Genomic DNA, 15,679 nt, shown 5'->3' with positions numbered 1-15,679 from the left:
ACTTGACAAATGTTATATTGTTTTTACTTGGTGAATCCTTTTCCTTCAACCTTCAGAAAATCGACTTAATGTGTTGCTTTTGCAAAGCTCTGCTTTCTCTTAAGCCCCAAACCGAAAAATAATGGCAGTGTGTTTCGGAAAGTGTTGCTATTTTCACTGCTAGCTTCTCATTTTAGATAGTGTATATTTACAACGAAGGGGTACACGTGCACCGGTGCAGCCCCTAAATCCGGCCCTGATCACACTCACTAGACTGCTGGGAGCTCGTGTTCACTAATTTCATTGGAGGCGGAGGCGCGGTGGCTCAGTGGTAGAGCGTTCACCTCCGGTGCTTCGGGTCCCTGGTTCGATTCCAGCTAGCGCCGTATGGACTTTGTGGTGGACAAACACCGTGCTTGTGGGTTTCTCGGGGTTCTCCCAATTATTCCCACTTTCTTCATTCCACCATTTCATTCATTTCTCATAATCACCGTCTCCTTTAGCCTAACCGGCATAACTGTGGGACGTAAAACTTAGATTTCATTTCATTTTCATTTCATTGGGGTACACGTTTATTGGATTTTGGCTCATTACACTCAATAAAGCTCGGGCTTACTTATCTGAACTAGAGTAAGGGTCACTACCATTAATGACCTCGTGCTCAATGACGTCAGTGGGGCTTGCAATGAGTTTATTATTTTCAGTGGGGAAAGCGTTCACTATTCTCGTTAAGGCTCGCTCTTACTCAAGCTCGGACTCATATCCTTCAATGAGGCTCGCGTTTACTCGGGTCTCGGTCTCACATCTTCGAGTAAGGCTCACTCTCACTAGGCTCCTTGGAGATCGCGCACCTTAATCTATTTCGAGCGAGTACACGATTAGTTAGGTTCGGAGTCACTAACCTTAATTAGACTCTTGCTCACTCGCGCGTGCTATCTTCCGTCAACTGGGCTCGAGCTCACTCATCAATGGAGTTCAAACTCACTGACAGAAGTGTGTATTAATGCGGGCTCGGGTTCCATATTTTCAGTGGGGCTTGCATTATTTATTCTCGTTGAGGCTTGAGCTTTCTTGGTCTAGGACTCACATTCTTTAATGAGGTTCGAACTCACTAGGCTCCTTGGAACTCGCGCTCTCTAGTCTCCTTCGGTCACGCACTTGCTTGGATTCGGGCATACTAATCTGGATTGGACTCGTGCTCACTTGTGTTGGCTCACTTCCGTCAGCTGGGTTCGATACCATCAATATAACTCGAGCTCTCTGATACCAGCGCGGTTTTCACTACTGTGGGCTCGGGTTCATTACCTTTAGTGTGCTCGTGCTTATTGTTCTCGTTGAAGCTCGTGCTTATTTGGCCCCGGGCTCATATCTTTCAATGAGGCTTGCACCAACTAGGTTCCCTGGAGCTCGTGCTCTCTGATCTCTTTCCGGCAAGCGCTTACTTGGGCTCAGACTTCAACACTCAGTGGGACTCGAGTTCACTGGCGTTAGTAGGGCTTGTACTAATTTTTGCTTGGGCTCACATCCTTCATTCAGGCTTGTGCTTAGTCAGGTTCTGGCTCAGATCCTTTAATGAGACTTGCAGTTCTTAGCCTCCTGGCACTCGCGCTTACGAATTTTGTTCGGGCATATTTTCCGCGAACTAAACCCAAAATATAGTAGAAACACGTAAAAACAAGAACATTTATTTGAGTAATCTCAACCTAAAAAAAAAAAAAATAAAATAAAATAAAATAAAATAAAATAAAATAAAGCCCAAACAATGAAGAACCACAGTGCAAGGAAAACAATCAATGCGTTCCGGGTTTTGTGATTTCTGAGGACTGCAATTAGAATTATCACTAACATTTCCTATTAATATTCATAAAACAACGAGTGGATGATAACATTAATATAAATTTATTATAATATAGCAATTTACCCTGCGTATTTGTAGTGTTAGAATTAGTAATATTTTTGTTTTTATGTAGTTTCAACAATCAAATGAAATTAGAATATGCTCGGAGTATACAAAAAGTATATGCTAAAAGCAGAAGACGCGATTTCCTCTCTTCCGCGTGACGTCATACTTCCAGCGACCAATGCCAGTTCGAATCGCATATTTAGTAGCCCCTGGCTTTTCATTACCGTGCAATTTCGGAGTCACTGTCTACATACAGGTTCCTATCAAATTTTGTTCTTGTAAATATACTTCAAGACATTTACAATCAAAGTTGTAGCTTTTTTGCTACGCAAGCAGATGAAGTTCAAATGAAATAAAATTCACAGAAACTTTCATTTTAAAACAAAATGTTCGATTCGAAACTTGTATATAACTTTTGAATGCTTGTGAAGTCTGTTACATTACTACTGCAAAATTTCCTACCCTCTATACTTTATTTGTACATTATTATATCGTTGTTGTTAGGAGATAGAAACTCTTCATATCTCTCTATATACAGTTTGGACCTGAAAGATGTGCGCAAACTCCGGGAGATGGTTCCTGACATCAAAACAAGGGAAAAAATCCTGTTGCATATTGTCGAATTCCGCGTCGTGTAAGAGTGATAGGGTTGCCAACTTGGAATCGAAACTCGAACCTGAGAATTGGAACAGGCACGTAGCCAGGATTTCGTAATAGGGGGGGTCCGAGACATGAAATACTGTGGTTATCACACCAGATTTCGATTATTATAAACTATTTTATTGATAACATACATTGGTTCGTTTATTCTGGATTTCGTAATGGGGGGGGGAGGGCAGTGTGACATGAAATATTGTGTTTATCCCACCAGGAGCTTGATCAATCTAAATTATTTTACTAGCAACACATATTGGTTTGTTAGGACAAGAAAATGAGGACAAGTTGGTAAGTATTTTAGTAACAAACTATGAAGAAATATCGAATAAAAGAATATTAAAAGATTTAAAAAGATTTTACAATATTTACATTCCTCCTTCTGTTCATTAGAATATAACAATTTTCCTTTCATTATGACCTCAACTATTAAAATAAAAAGTACGTATCCAATAATGTAAAATATTTTATAATATCTGCGTTCCCTTGTTGAATCAAATGTTAACAGAACTTGCTTTCCACATAATTTTTTGTTTCTATTTTTCTGTCAACTACTGTCTGTTCCAAATGATAAGTTAAAGGAGCAGTTGAAAACCGTTTCTGAAATAACATGTTTGATACCCTACAAAGAAGCGATGATGAAAAATTATTTCTATTTTTCCCTTTTTATTTTTAACGCTGATTCTTCCTATTTCTCGTTTCCTTTTGTTTCATTCTTTATTATTTTTCTAAAATTTCTGGTCTTGAAGGGGGGGTCCGGACCCCCCGGACCCACCCCTTGGCTACGTGCCTGATTGGAACGGAACAGAAAGATATGCACATACGTCGGCAGGTGATTTGTAACATCAAAAGAAGACAAAAAGTCATGTTGCATGTTGTCGAATTCCGATTCGTGTAAGAGTAATAGGTGAGCCAACTTGGAATCGAAACTCGAACCTGACATTGGAACGGAATAGAAAGATGTGTACATCAATGCACCATGCACGAATCACCTCACGAAATATGTGCGTATCTTTCTGTTCTGTTCCAATTGTCACGATTGGAGTTTCGATTCCAAGTTAGCACCCCTGTCACGCTTACACGACGCGAAATTCGTCAACAAGCAACAGAACTTTTCGTCATCTTTTGATGTCATGATTCACTTCCCGGAGTGTGTGCACATCCTTCTGGTTCACCCTGTATAAAAATTTCTAATAGAACACACGATTATCTGTCCTGGAATCCATGTACTTCATGCTCTCTTCATAACTCACGCTGGACAATGTAGCTACGACATGGCTAGAAATCCTTTTCTGATCACCCTTTGGGGGAAAAAATTTGTTTTCTAGATGAAATGATTATGAGATGACTGATTGATCACCGCCCAGGTCACACTCGAAAGTTGAAAATTGGACTCGGCACAAGATTTGTAATATAAGATCTTACTAAAGATGGTTTATGGAAATTTGACGAATTAGGGAGGAAAGAGGGTGGCAATGTCCATATCTCAAATTCTTTTAAGGTTATAGACATGAAATTCGGTATTTGGACTACCATGGTGTCTACTAATATTCCAAAATGAAATTTCGTGACTTTTTCGTGACCTTTTCTTTACTAAATCATAAAATTTCCTAATATTTTCAAGAGTGAATTTGAGTGCGAATTAGGCCGAATTTTCATCCATGCGATAAAAACGTGTTTTGCTTGCTATTTGGTAGCATCTAAAGCCGACGGTCGACATTTTTGGTAGTGAACTTTGACGTTTTATAGAACAAAATTCTTCAATCTGTATTTACATCTGTACAGTTAAAAAAAAATCGTGACCAAAAAGCTAAATTTTGTTCTATAAACTTTTTCATGACTTTTTCGTGACTTTCATGACCTTTTTCTGATTTCGTGACTTTTTCGTGACATTTGTGACTTTCGTGACCGATAGACACCCTAACTACTCATTTAAGATAATTAGACATGTGATTCGCGTTTTTTTTTAATATTTACCCAAGAAGGAAAGAAAAAAAGGGTTACAATTGATGAAATTGAATGGCTATATCTGGACATTCGTTAAAGTTAGAAAAATGAAATTTCGTACTTATATTTTTTTCATTCAAAATAATTAAAGACGTGTTTCAGTGATTTTCAAATATTTCTCTTAGCAAGGGAAGAAAAAAGGAAGATAGAAAAAGAGTGGAAGTTGCAATTGTTAAAATAACATGGCCATATCTGAAAATCCTTTAAGATTAAAGATATAAGAGGTGCGAGGGTCTGGGGGCGAAGTTCCTTGCTATCTGAAGGCTAATTTTCTAATATTCTTCTTGTTAAATTTCACGAAGCATAATTAAGGATCAGAGTATGCGCAGGAATTTATTTCAGGCGGTTACAAAGCTTTATGGGGGTCCCAAATTCAGTATGAGGATAAATTATATTAAAACTTATAAAATCACCCCTAATATTAATTAAAGTTATAGAAATTCGGAATTGGGGGTCTCTCGAAATCTCTCTGCGCACGACCATGCTAAGGAAAACGAAAAATTCTATCCGCCTTTCACGAGACGCCTTTAACGGAGATGCGGTATTTTACGATCGATTAAACTTCCCAAGAATGTGATCTATCTCCTCCGTTAACCCTCTGTTCATACCGTAAGTTGTTCAAATTAGCTATTTGCGGTTTCAACGTTTATCAATATGGAACGAAAAGCGGCTTTTTGCGAACAATTCAGCGTTTAAAGACAATATATCAACACTCCACTAGAACCGGAAGTGGTTCAAATTTACTATTTCTTCCGGTTTTAATACATTTTTCAACTTGTATTGCCATAGAACAAAAAGAGCAAATCGAGAAGTGGTAATACAGTGGAGTCTCGTTAATTTGAACTTGCATAATTCGAAATATTGGATAATTCGAACAGAAGTACATTCCCCACGAAAACGTACTGAAGAAACGAATAGTAAAAAATCGTGGATAAATCGAACTTTTGAACCTATGTTTTGGATAATTCGAAGTAAATACAGTTGAAAATTTTTAATGTTGGACAGATGTAAACAGGGAAATAGAGTTTTAACGAGTTTTCAGTTATCCAGATGCAGTCATAGGGAAAAGTAATACAAAAGATAAATAAAAAATCTATGTAATGATAAAGATGAAGGTGAGTTGGGGAAGGAAAGATAGAGAATGTGTGCCAATCTCATCTGGTTTCAGAATTGGTTGAAAATTTAAGATGAATTATTGATGTTTCGTCTTTGATATAAAAGGGAAAGTTCATTTTAAGCCAAGGGAGGTAAATTTTTGTGGCTTTCGAATTATTTGTTTTAGTGTGGTACTTAGGTTCATGATCATATAGGTAAATTGTATAAATTAGAAGTTATATACTATAAACCGTAATGATCCAGTTTTGAACAACAATTCTTTTATGTATGAGTCGCACGATGCTTGTTATGCAGTAGTGTTAAAGCAGAGGTGCCAAATTTCATGAAATCAAATAAAGAACACCTGACTAAAACATTTATTTACAAGATATGAACAAGTAATATACAGTAAATACCGTTTTATCTCTTAAATAATATTTTCTTTAGTGCTTTACACAACTTTAAAGAACAAACATCAATAACCGTCATTTGCTCAGCATTAACACCACGTACACAGTGGTGTTAATGCTGAGCAAATTATAGCTATATCTTTTCTGCGCAGCATTATTGAGCTGTGTTCTACATTTACTTTCTTTGTAGTTGTTATTTGCAAGAATTCAGATTCTACTGCAAGAATTCAGAACTATTTATTTCAACTTTCACTTTTCTCAAATCGTTAAGAAACCCAGGTAATCTCAATGGAAAGAAAAATCTGTCGCCCGGACTATTTATTTTACTGTAGACACGTCACGGTAAAACGATTTGATAGTCCTTCCTGCTTAACGTCGGATCGAAACCACATAACTTTCCAACGAGAATTGAACCCGGGTATGCTAAGCTTGTAGCCTCGAGGAAGCTGGTATTCAAACGATGAACTGAGAGTGAGAAAAAGGAGGCTTGAAACTGCCTCTGAGAATCCTAGTGCTGCTTGCAGAGCAAGAACCCCTTCTGTTCTGCTATTTAGGACAGGAATCACTTTGATTGCCAAGGACGAGTAAGAGAAACTCAACTGAACGGCAACTAAGAAGAAAGGTGAATGACTTGACCGTTACTTTGTGTGACATTGCTCTGCTTACATGTTTGCAAATGACTCTTTTACGTGCCTCAGGCAACCAGTGTAGCTGTATATATGTACTAGAAAAACCATCGATACATGGTCAGGTTGGCCGAGCGGTCTAAGGCGCCAGATTTAAGCTCTGGTTCCCAACAGGGAGCGTGGGTTCGAACCCCACACCTGACACAGCTAATTTTTTAACTTCATTAGATGTTACAATACTATCGCAATATACAACATATAAATAACTTGAATCTTATTCACAATAGTAAGCTACTTAGTAAAATATTTAAGTCCAGGAAACTTATTGTAAACAATATTCCTGTAATATTAGTGGCTTATTATTATTCCCTGCAAATCTCATAGCTACAGGAATGGTGGTGGCGAGGGCGGTGCTGATTTCAGAGAGTAGCCTGGAGAAAAATTCATCATCCAGCCTGGAGATACGATATTCTCCCACGGATATATCTACGATTGTGTTTAATGTAGGATACCGCCTCAAGATTATATTTTATGTGGAGTTGTGCCAACGTATAGTGGGTATACTTCAAGAATAAGATAACGTTAATTAATAGAGACTAGTCTACTGAACAGGAAAACCTTTAGATTGATTTTACGATTACGTAGCAGTTTTAGCAAATCCAGCAACACGGAGTGTACTTTGTTAAGGAGCAGGGCCGGCGAGAGCGGTCGCGGGCCCCGGGGCTGAGCAATCCCAGGCCCCTTACATGTTTCCTTATGACTTTTTACGTACTTACCACCAGGGACGTACGGAAGGGGGGGACACGGGGGTCCGGACCCCCCCCGAAATTTCGACTTTTTAAAAATTTAGCCTAATTTTAGGGGCAATTTTAGCAATTTTAATATAAAATAGCTTCATATTTAGTTTGAACCCCCCCCCGAAATAAATTCCTGGGTACGCTACTGCTTACCACTTTGGATGGAAATAAACTAAAATGAACATTAAGACTTATTTTGAACTCTTTATTAGAACATTAATGCGTTTAATTTACATGTTAAACAGTATTGCTATATGCATATCTCCAAATAAGTGAATAATAATAACTCTCAACCTAACCTATGTTCACTGTTCGCTGAAAAAAAACCTCATTAATTCACTATTTATGATTTTGTTTAGACCCTACACTTGTTGGTTCTAAGATTTTTGAAGGCTTCAAAACTAAAATGAATTATATATATATATATATTTAAATACAATGGTATCAAAATATAGAAAAAAGTAACTTATCTATTTGTAATAGCAAAAGTTCTCCCCTAACGCTCAATCAAATGCTCAAAACAAACTAATTTGTGAAGGAAATACAAAAAGAATGTATTAAATAGTTAATAAAAGTTGAGAAAGTAAATGTTCTCAACCAGCCAACCTACCCTGTACTATGAAATCTTTGCACAAATTGTTGCTATAAATAATTATATAGAAGTAAGCTATGCAGTTAGTCTTCCTTAACTAGAGACATGAGGCATTAGGACTAATTTAGTTACTTCAATGAAATATAGCTCAAATTAACTATAGTGTGAATAATAATGTGGTATTAATAGTAATTGTCTGTAGGAGAAATTTATTATATGTATTACTACTAGAGAACTGTTGCAGTTACGATGTATCCTTTTCTACGTATAGTTACAACAAAATTCCCTTTCTGGCCTTTTTCAGGGTGAATTCATCAATGATAGCATCCAGTTTGGTACACTTGACAAGTTCTGTCTCCACTTCCAACAAGCCTAAGCTCGATAACTTGTCTTGACACATTGTAGAGCGTAAAACATTTTTTACTCTATTTAACAGAGAGAAAGAGCGCTCTGCACTAGCAACGGTAACAGGAATTGTGGCGAATATACGAAGGGCCATTGTCAGATTTGGAAATAAAGTTTCTAGATTCAACGTTTTGATGTTATTTAGGAGATCCCATGGTGAAAGCGTTTTCTCACCAAAATTGGACGAATATATCAATTTCAGGCTATGCAGTTCATCAGAAAGATCATCTCCTAAATCTTTTGGGTATCGCTGGACTAGTGCAGCTGCTTGTTCTTGGATCTGGTCACCTGTCATTTCTTTGCAGGACCACAGTACACAAAAATTGTTACACAAAGAGCGCACTGATTGGAAGCGAACTCGACCAACATTTAGTAATTCTTTATTCTCGGCCGCCGGGCCCCCTTTGGGGCCCTGGGCCCCAGGGCTCTGGCCCATCCTGCCCTCCCCTCTCGCCGGCCCTGTTAAGGAGTAAGAGAAAAATTTACAGAAATATTACAATGAGTGTTACCGGAAGTGAAAGAATACATGAAGAAAGTGGTAATATAGAAATGAACACATCCACGAACATAGCTGACCTTAACAGACAACTTGGGGAACAAATGAAGAAGCAGATTCAACAGACAAATCAACAGTTGTCACAACGAATAACAAACGAAATCATAACGATATTTACAGTGAAATAAAGCAAAAATCAATTGAATAGGTTTTCTCGGACGCCGTAACTTTAACTACATGTAAGTTACATGACCAACGAATTCTTTTAAATTGCATTGAAAGTCATAAACCGGAATACAGTTTGCGCGTTATTTACTTCTACAGTTCTCTGTTTCCTATTTTGAGAATTGTTGCCATCTATGACATTTCTACGAAATCCAATTCGAGGGAAATTAAATCTAATGATTACCTGCTTCCTAAGTGTAGTACGATTACTATTTTTGTTGCTCCTAAGATTAGGTTCGCTTACATTACCGGTACACGTGAATCTAACATTGCTTTTCACATTAGGATTACACTTTACTCTCACATTGATATTTCGAACTTGGTTTCGATTAAGATTAGTTTGGTTCAGGTTAGTATTGTATTGCACCATTGATGGATTTTCAAGATTTTGCAATGTCACACCTAGATTATTGAAGTCAACGTACTGCAACGCATTCGGTTGTGATCATTGTGTACGTCGTGGTTCGGATTAATTTTTTAGTCTCATACCTTGCCCTTTTCTCCTTTTTATTTCCCAGCTATCTCACAACGACTATGGTCAATGCCCATGCCTACAGCTTCGCCATGCGGGGGCTGGGAGCACAGCAGGCGTAGATGCAGACAACGTAGATATATTTACTAAGATACGAGTATGATGAAATTAAACATTAACTTTTCAACAAATAACGAACTCGAACTTAGATAGTAAACGTATAATGTTACTTGACAAACATAAACATTACATGCACATTGATTTAAAAATATAATTGTGTTTAACAACCTTTTACTAATTATCGACGTTAAGGTGGCGTGGCATATAGATAAAACAACTCACGTCGTTCTTCGGCTAGCCCATAAAGTAGTTCCATCGATGTCCTGGGTTCAATCGCAGATGCTGCTCCTGGAATTAATGTCCTGAGTTGGTTCCGAAAATACAATCCTTGATGTACATAGCAACAGACGAAATATCACTCCAGTAATCCACTCTTTGTGGCGTTGGTAATAGTGAAGACGAACTGACTGAATCGAATCTTCAAACTGAGAGTATTTCAAAATCAAAATGTCAACATAAATTAACTAATAAAACATTTAAGTTAATCCCACCTAGGGACGTATTGTACGTTAGAGAAAAATAATCAGAGACACACGCACTTAATAGTTTTAGGCAGCAATGGGCGCTGCCTTTCCAGAAGGCTCGCGATGCGTAAACAAACGACGACACGAGGGTAGTCGTCCCGAGGGTGCAGAAGCACTGAGGCTTTGTCCAGTGGGCTATTGTGTATGAGTTCTTCGGGGCTAGAGTCTGCCGGTTATGACGTATAATACTGAATTCAAGCTCTTTGGCTGAAGAGATGCGGATGCTTCGAATTAACAAATCATAGATGAACGATGACAACATGTAGGTGTTATTGCAACTGTCCCGTTTTTCCGGACTCGAGAAAGCGTTCATAAAGGGAGTCGTTGTTCCCACAGCGTATGTCCATATATAGTCATGAAATCGGACTGAGGCTCACCAACACAAATGAACAGACATACCAAAGCGATGAGGGAAGAGTTTCTAGAATGTTAGAGAATATACGAGGCTTGGTTAATAAAGTTCAAATTAAGTCGATTTTTCCAATGTCCTTTTTAAATCCAAAAAATGAGCTTTAGGTCGGTGATACGGTAAAAGCTCCATCTGATTGTTCACTACTATCATTTTGGTCTTTTCGTTGAATGAACATTTCAACAGCTCCAACTTAATCGACCAATCACTACAAACATTGGTGGGAACACACGTTCTCTTTCTGAATTTCATGAGTACTGAAATCAACTTTCTTCCTGCTACATGAACCAATGTCGCATACATATCATTAAACGGTTCTACTAGAATTACTTCATCTCCAGGATTAATATCATGTTGAACATACCGTGAATACAAGCAATCAATAGCATTCACTAGACGAAGATGACCATAACTTTTCGCATATTGATGCATTATGATTAAATGCAAAATACACAATATTGTTATACTTGTTTTTCATTTTTCTTACTGGAAGTCAACACATTATTTATATTATTTTTGTCTGCTACTGAACTCAAGTACTTTTCCATGGCATCTTTTGGAACTAGCCACTTTTTCTCTTTAAATTAAAATAAAAATCCCCACGACCATTTCCACAATTGTATACAGCAGCAGTTAAAATGCAACCAAGAGATTGAGTGGCATCTATTGTTGTTCTGATCTGGCAATCCTAAACTATAATGTGAAAAAAATACAGAATATACTGTTAAACTCTCTCCCATATAGGTTGTAGGTAGAGCGTGGTAATAAAATGAGTGTCCGTAATCAACTCCCACTACCGGCTTTTATTATAAGATTCACTAAATAACCGTATTTTTAGAAACACTACAAAGTTATTCTCCTCTAAATTTGTTAGGTTAGAAATAGGCAGTCCTTAACCGTGAGGCCGTGGACAGGATCTCCACAGAGCCCCGTGGCTGGCTAAGCAGTGTGGCGAAAGGAGTCCCCAAAGCTCAGTGGCAAGCAATGAGGAGGTTAGTAGTCACAAAGCACCATAGCAGACTAAGTAACTGGGGGGTAGGATTCCCAACAGAGCCCTGTAACAGGGTAAGCCAGGACTAAGGAAAAGAAAAGAGTCCCGTAGCAGGCTAGAGACTTGGGTTTAGGTTACTCCTAATCAGTGCCGTATTTAGGATTTTTTCGAGGGGCTATGCACAACACGGGAATAACCACTTACATTTTTCCTTGGAAATGGTGAGAAGGATTATTGTTGTACGTGGAATTTCGAGGAGGTTTGAGCCCGATAGCCACCCCCTAAATACGCCACTGCTCCTAATGTTCCATGGCAAACAATAGGAGGGACACCACAGAACTGGTACTGGTCCGTTGGTTGCTGCCGAATTTACAGAGCTCCAAACGGTGGTGGCACTGCTGCTGCGATGTCATCGTCTGCTTCGTACCAGGAGTCAGAAATCCATCTGCTAGCTGTAGTGAAACCATGTGGTGGTGTTTGTAAACACAAGCGTAAAGTATTGTTTGTACACATACATGAAAGCACACAACAGCAAGCAACTCTACTAAGCAAACACATTTGTCCGACAGATATATATATATATATATATATATATATATATATATATATATATATATATATATATATATATATATATATATATATATATATATAGTATCATTGTAAGTGGTATTTTCTTAATTATTAGGAGGATATCTGTCATAGTTACGACGAGAAAACAAATAATATATTTTAGAATTGCCACATCAGAGCAACAATACAGATGTCAGCCAATCTCCTGGTTGTATTTTAACTGCTGCTGTTTACAATCTGCTATTACATCTAGAGTAAGTAAACAGTTAAAAGGGAGTTATCATGGCCCCGTATTTTTCAACTTTTTTGGGTTTAAAATGTGGACTTCAATGAGCTGTGTCCACTGGCACCACATTTGTTTTCTGGAACCGATGGGACCACTTGGACAATGCAAACCAGTGACCGACTAGGACGAAATGAGTATCTTTCGATTCGTATTCACGCGTACCTGAATAACCCATATCCCATTTCCTGAAAATTCTATTTTGACCCCGAAAATTAACGAAAATCTGAAATTTTTGAACTTGTATTTTCGTTAATTTCACGGATCAAAATTGAATTTTCGAGAAAATGGCATATCAATTATTCATGTGCGGGTGGATACAAACATAATGACACCCATTTTGTTTCAGTCAGTCACTGGTCCGCATTGCTGAAAAATCCCGGATTTCCGTTAATTTTCAAATCCGGGTTCAAAATAGAATTTTCGAGAAAATGCCACATCAATTATTCATGTACGAATCGAATAACACTAATTTCGGCCCAGTCGGTCACAGGTTCAAATTGCCCAAAATTCCGAATTTTCTTTAATTTTCAGGGTCAAATAGAATTTTCTGCAAAATGGTCCCACTTTATATTTTTGACCTTGAAGTGGTGGGATCTAGAAATCAACAGTGATGCCATTGGACACATCTAATCGAAATCTACATTTAAAACCCGAAGAAGTTGAAAAATACAGGGCCACGGTAACTTCCTTTTAACCTAAGTAAACAAATAAGACGTTGCTGCAAAATAAAAGCATCAATTACTTTACTGGTACGCAGTACTTAAAGAACGGGATAAAGTAAAATAAGATCTTGTGTAGTCGATGGAAATGAATGATAGCCTGAAATGTTGACTGATATTTCCTAGACGTGCACAGGGAGTAAGACGCATACCGTATAGCAGCGTTTCCCAACCTTTTTCAACTTGCGGCACACTACAGGTGTAACTTGAATTCTCGCGGCACACCCATATATATATATAATTACCGTGGTATTTTAATGTGATTACTAATTTCCTTCTTACAGAGAAGAAAGCTCGATCACTGATTTTCCCCCGTGCTAAATCATTATACTTATTTTTCATTCGAATTTTAAAATAGAAAACAATAGCAATGAAATATAGGACTCGGGTTTTTAAAAATCCACTTTCTCTTTCGAAAACTGTATCTAACCTCTAACTAAAAGGGAAGATCACTAAATAACGAACAAATAAACAAATCTCCTATACTTTTAAAACACAAATGTAGGTAATTTGTATGCATGCTTGCTTTGTTGAATTTATTGAATGATATGTTAAAATTTCAAGTTACGAAATAGTCTGCAACAATAAAAAAGTAATAATGGTCATGACAATGATAAATACGTTTTTCAACATTAAAAATGTACAGAAAAGTAACACAATATGAAATTTAAAATTATAGATTTATAGTAGAGGTTCATAGTAATGTGAAATATAAATATACATTTTCCCCTGTCTTGCAATTTGGTTCGTATAGAATTAATAATTTGTTTCGATTTTTTCGCGGCACACCAGCGGCCCATTCGCGGCACACCAGTGTGCCGCGGCACACCGGTTGGGAAACGCTGCCGTATAGTCAGCGTGACAGTAGCGCAGGATGAGCCTGATTCCTTAATACGAAGTTGAATGAAAGGGACGACATAGTGTGTGTGTCAGTCAGAGAAATTGTGGTTGTGTTACTTCCAACAACGTAGCCCGGAGACAACATTTGGGTGATTCACATGGAAAAAAAATCGCCGGAAAACAGGAAGAAGGCGAAGTGTCACGAGTATGGCCCACGAGTTTGGTACTGTCCATAACAAATGTACTAACTGAAATTTAGCTTTAAACCCCACGCTGCGCCTCGAACAACCGCTATGTGACATTTTTGTCGAAAATGAGTTATGTCGTGCAAATAAACCAAAAAGCTATCTGACAGCGTCCCTTATAATGTCATGTCATAAGTTAAAATTCAATTGTTTCGCCACAACAATGAAAAATTATAGATTAAAATTAAAGGCTTCTGATTCTCATCACGTGCGCATTGATTAATGTATACAAATCCTCTATGTGCTTATAAAGGCGCAAAAGGTACTACGTAAACACAAAAATAGTAATATAATACTGTTGAAGTAAGCTACAACAATGTCCAGTGCATAATAAACGCAGAACCAATTTTATTATATTTTTCAAGTGTTTCCGTGTATTTGGCAAACTTTTAAGAGCGGAATGTTTTTAGCTTCTCCTGAAAAGTTATAGTTTTAACATATAGCGGTTCTTCGAGGCGCAGCGACGAAATGTTCTATCCTTTCTATCTCTTTAAAAAAATAATGTACTTCTTCAGACTTACAATAACACCAACGTACCCATCAAACGTGTTTCGTCTCAAAAACATCTAGGTGTTATCTTAGATGAAAAACTCTTCTTTGCGAATCATATTATATCGACCGCAACCAGAGCTATGAAACTATTTGGTCTACTTTAGATTTCCAGAAATACAGAGTCTCCCTGCCCTTACAATTAGAATACTTCCCCGATTATTGAACATCGTTTGCCTGTATGGAATATGATAGTACCTATCAACCTATCACGTATTGACTCAGTCTTAAACTTGGGGGGGGGAGCAGTGGTAGAGTGTTCACCTCTGGTGCTTGCGGTCCCTGGTTCGATCTCAGCTCGCGCCGTGTGGACCTTGTGGTGGACAAACACCGTGCTCGTGGGTTTTCTTGGGGTTCTCCCGTTTCCTCCCATTTTCTTCATTCCACCATTTCACTCATCTCTCATCATCACCGTCTCCTTTAGCCTAACCGGCATAACCGTGGTCCGTAAAACTTAAAGATTTCATTTGATTTCGGTCTTAAACATCTTTATAGAAATAGTTAGATTTACAGTTCCCGACTTACATGACCATTCGAGACAAGAAATAATGTCTTTTATGAACGTACAGCGTATATACCCAAAACAAATGACACCGACCGGCTAGAAAAATTGATTCTGAATTTTTACTATCACAGATTAACTTTGGAGTTCCTCCCCGGCAAACTCTATCTCTTAATTTGCTAACTTGCGAGACACATAGATTATCAATTGTAAAACGCTCTTTGTTTTACGGACTAACTCTTGTTCTGAACAAAACTTTA

The 15,679-nt window shown here is 37.8% G+C and overlaps 1 protein-coding gene and 1 non-coding gene across 2 annotated transcripts in view; one reads left to right on the top strand and one right to left on the bottom strand.

Moving 5' to 3' along the window:
* Positions 1-15,679, bottom strand: part of LOC145675126 (adenylate cyclase type 2-like) — a 1,402,841-nt gene that overhangs the window by 454,413 nt on the left and 932,749 nt on the right. The window lies entirely within an intron of this gene.
* On the top strand, positions 6,795-6,878 carry TRNAL-UAA (transfer RNA leucine (anticodon UAA)). The gene has a single exon. It is a non-coding gene; the product is annotated as a tRNA-Leu (tRNA).

Source organism: Thermobia domestica, chromosome 18 (genome assembly GCF_964235325.1).
Source record: "Thermobia domestica chromosome 18, izTheDome1.hap1.1, whole genome shotgun sequence".
Classification (NCBI taxonomy): Eukaryota; Metazoa; Arthropoda; class Insecta; order Zygentoma; family Lepismatidae; genus Thermobia; species Thermobia domestica.
This window is presented reverse-complemented; position numbering and strand designations above follow the sequence as displayed.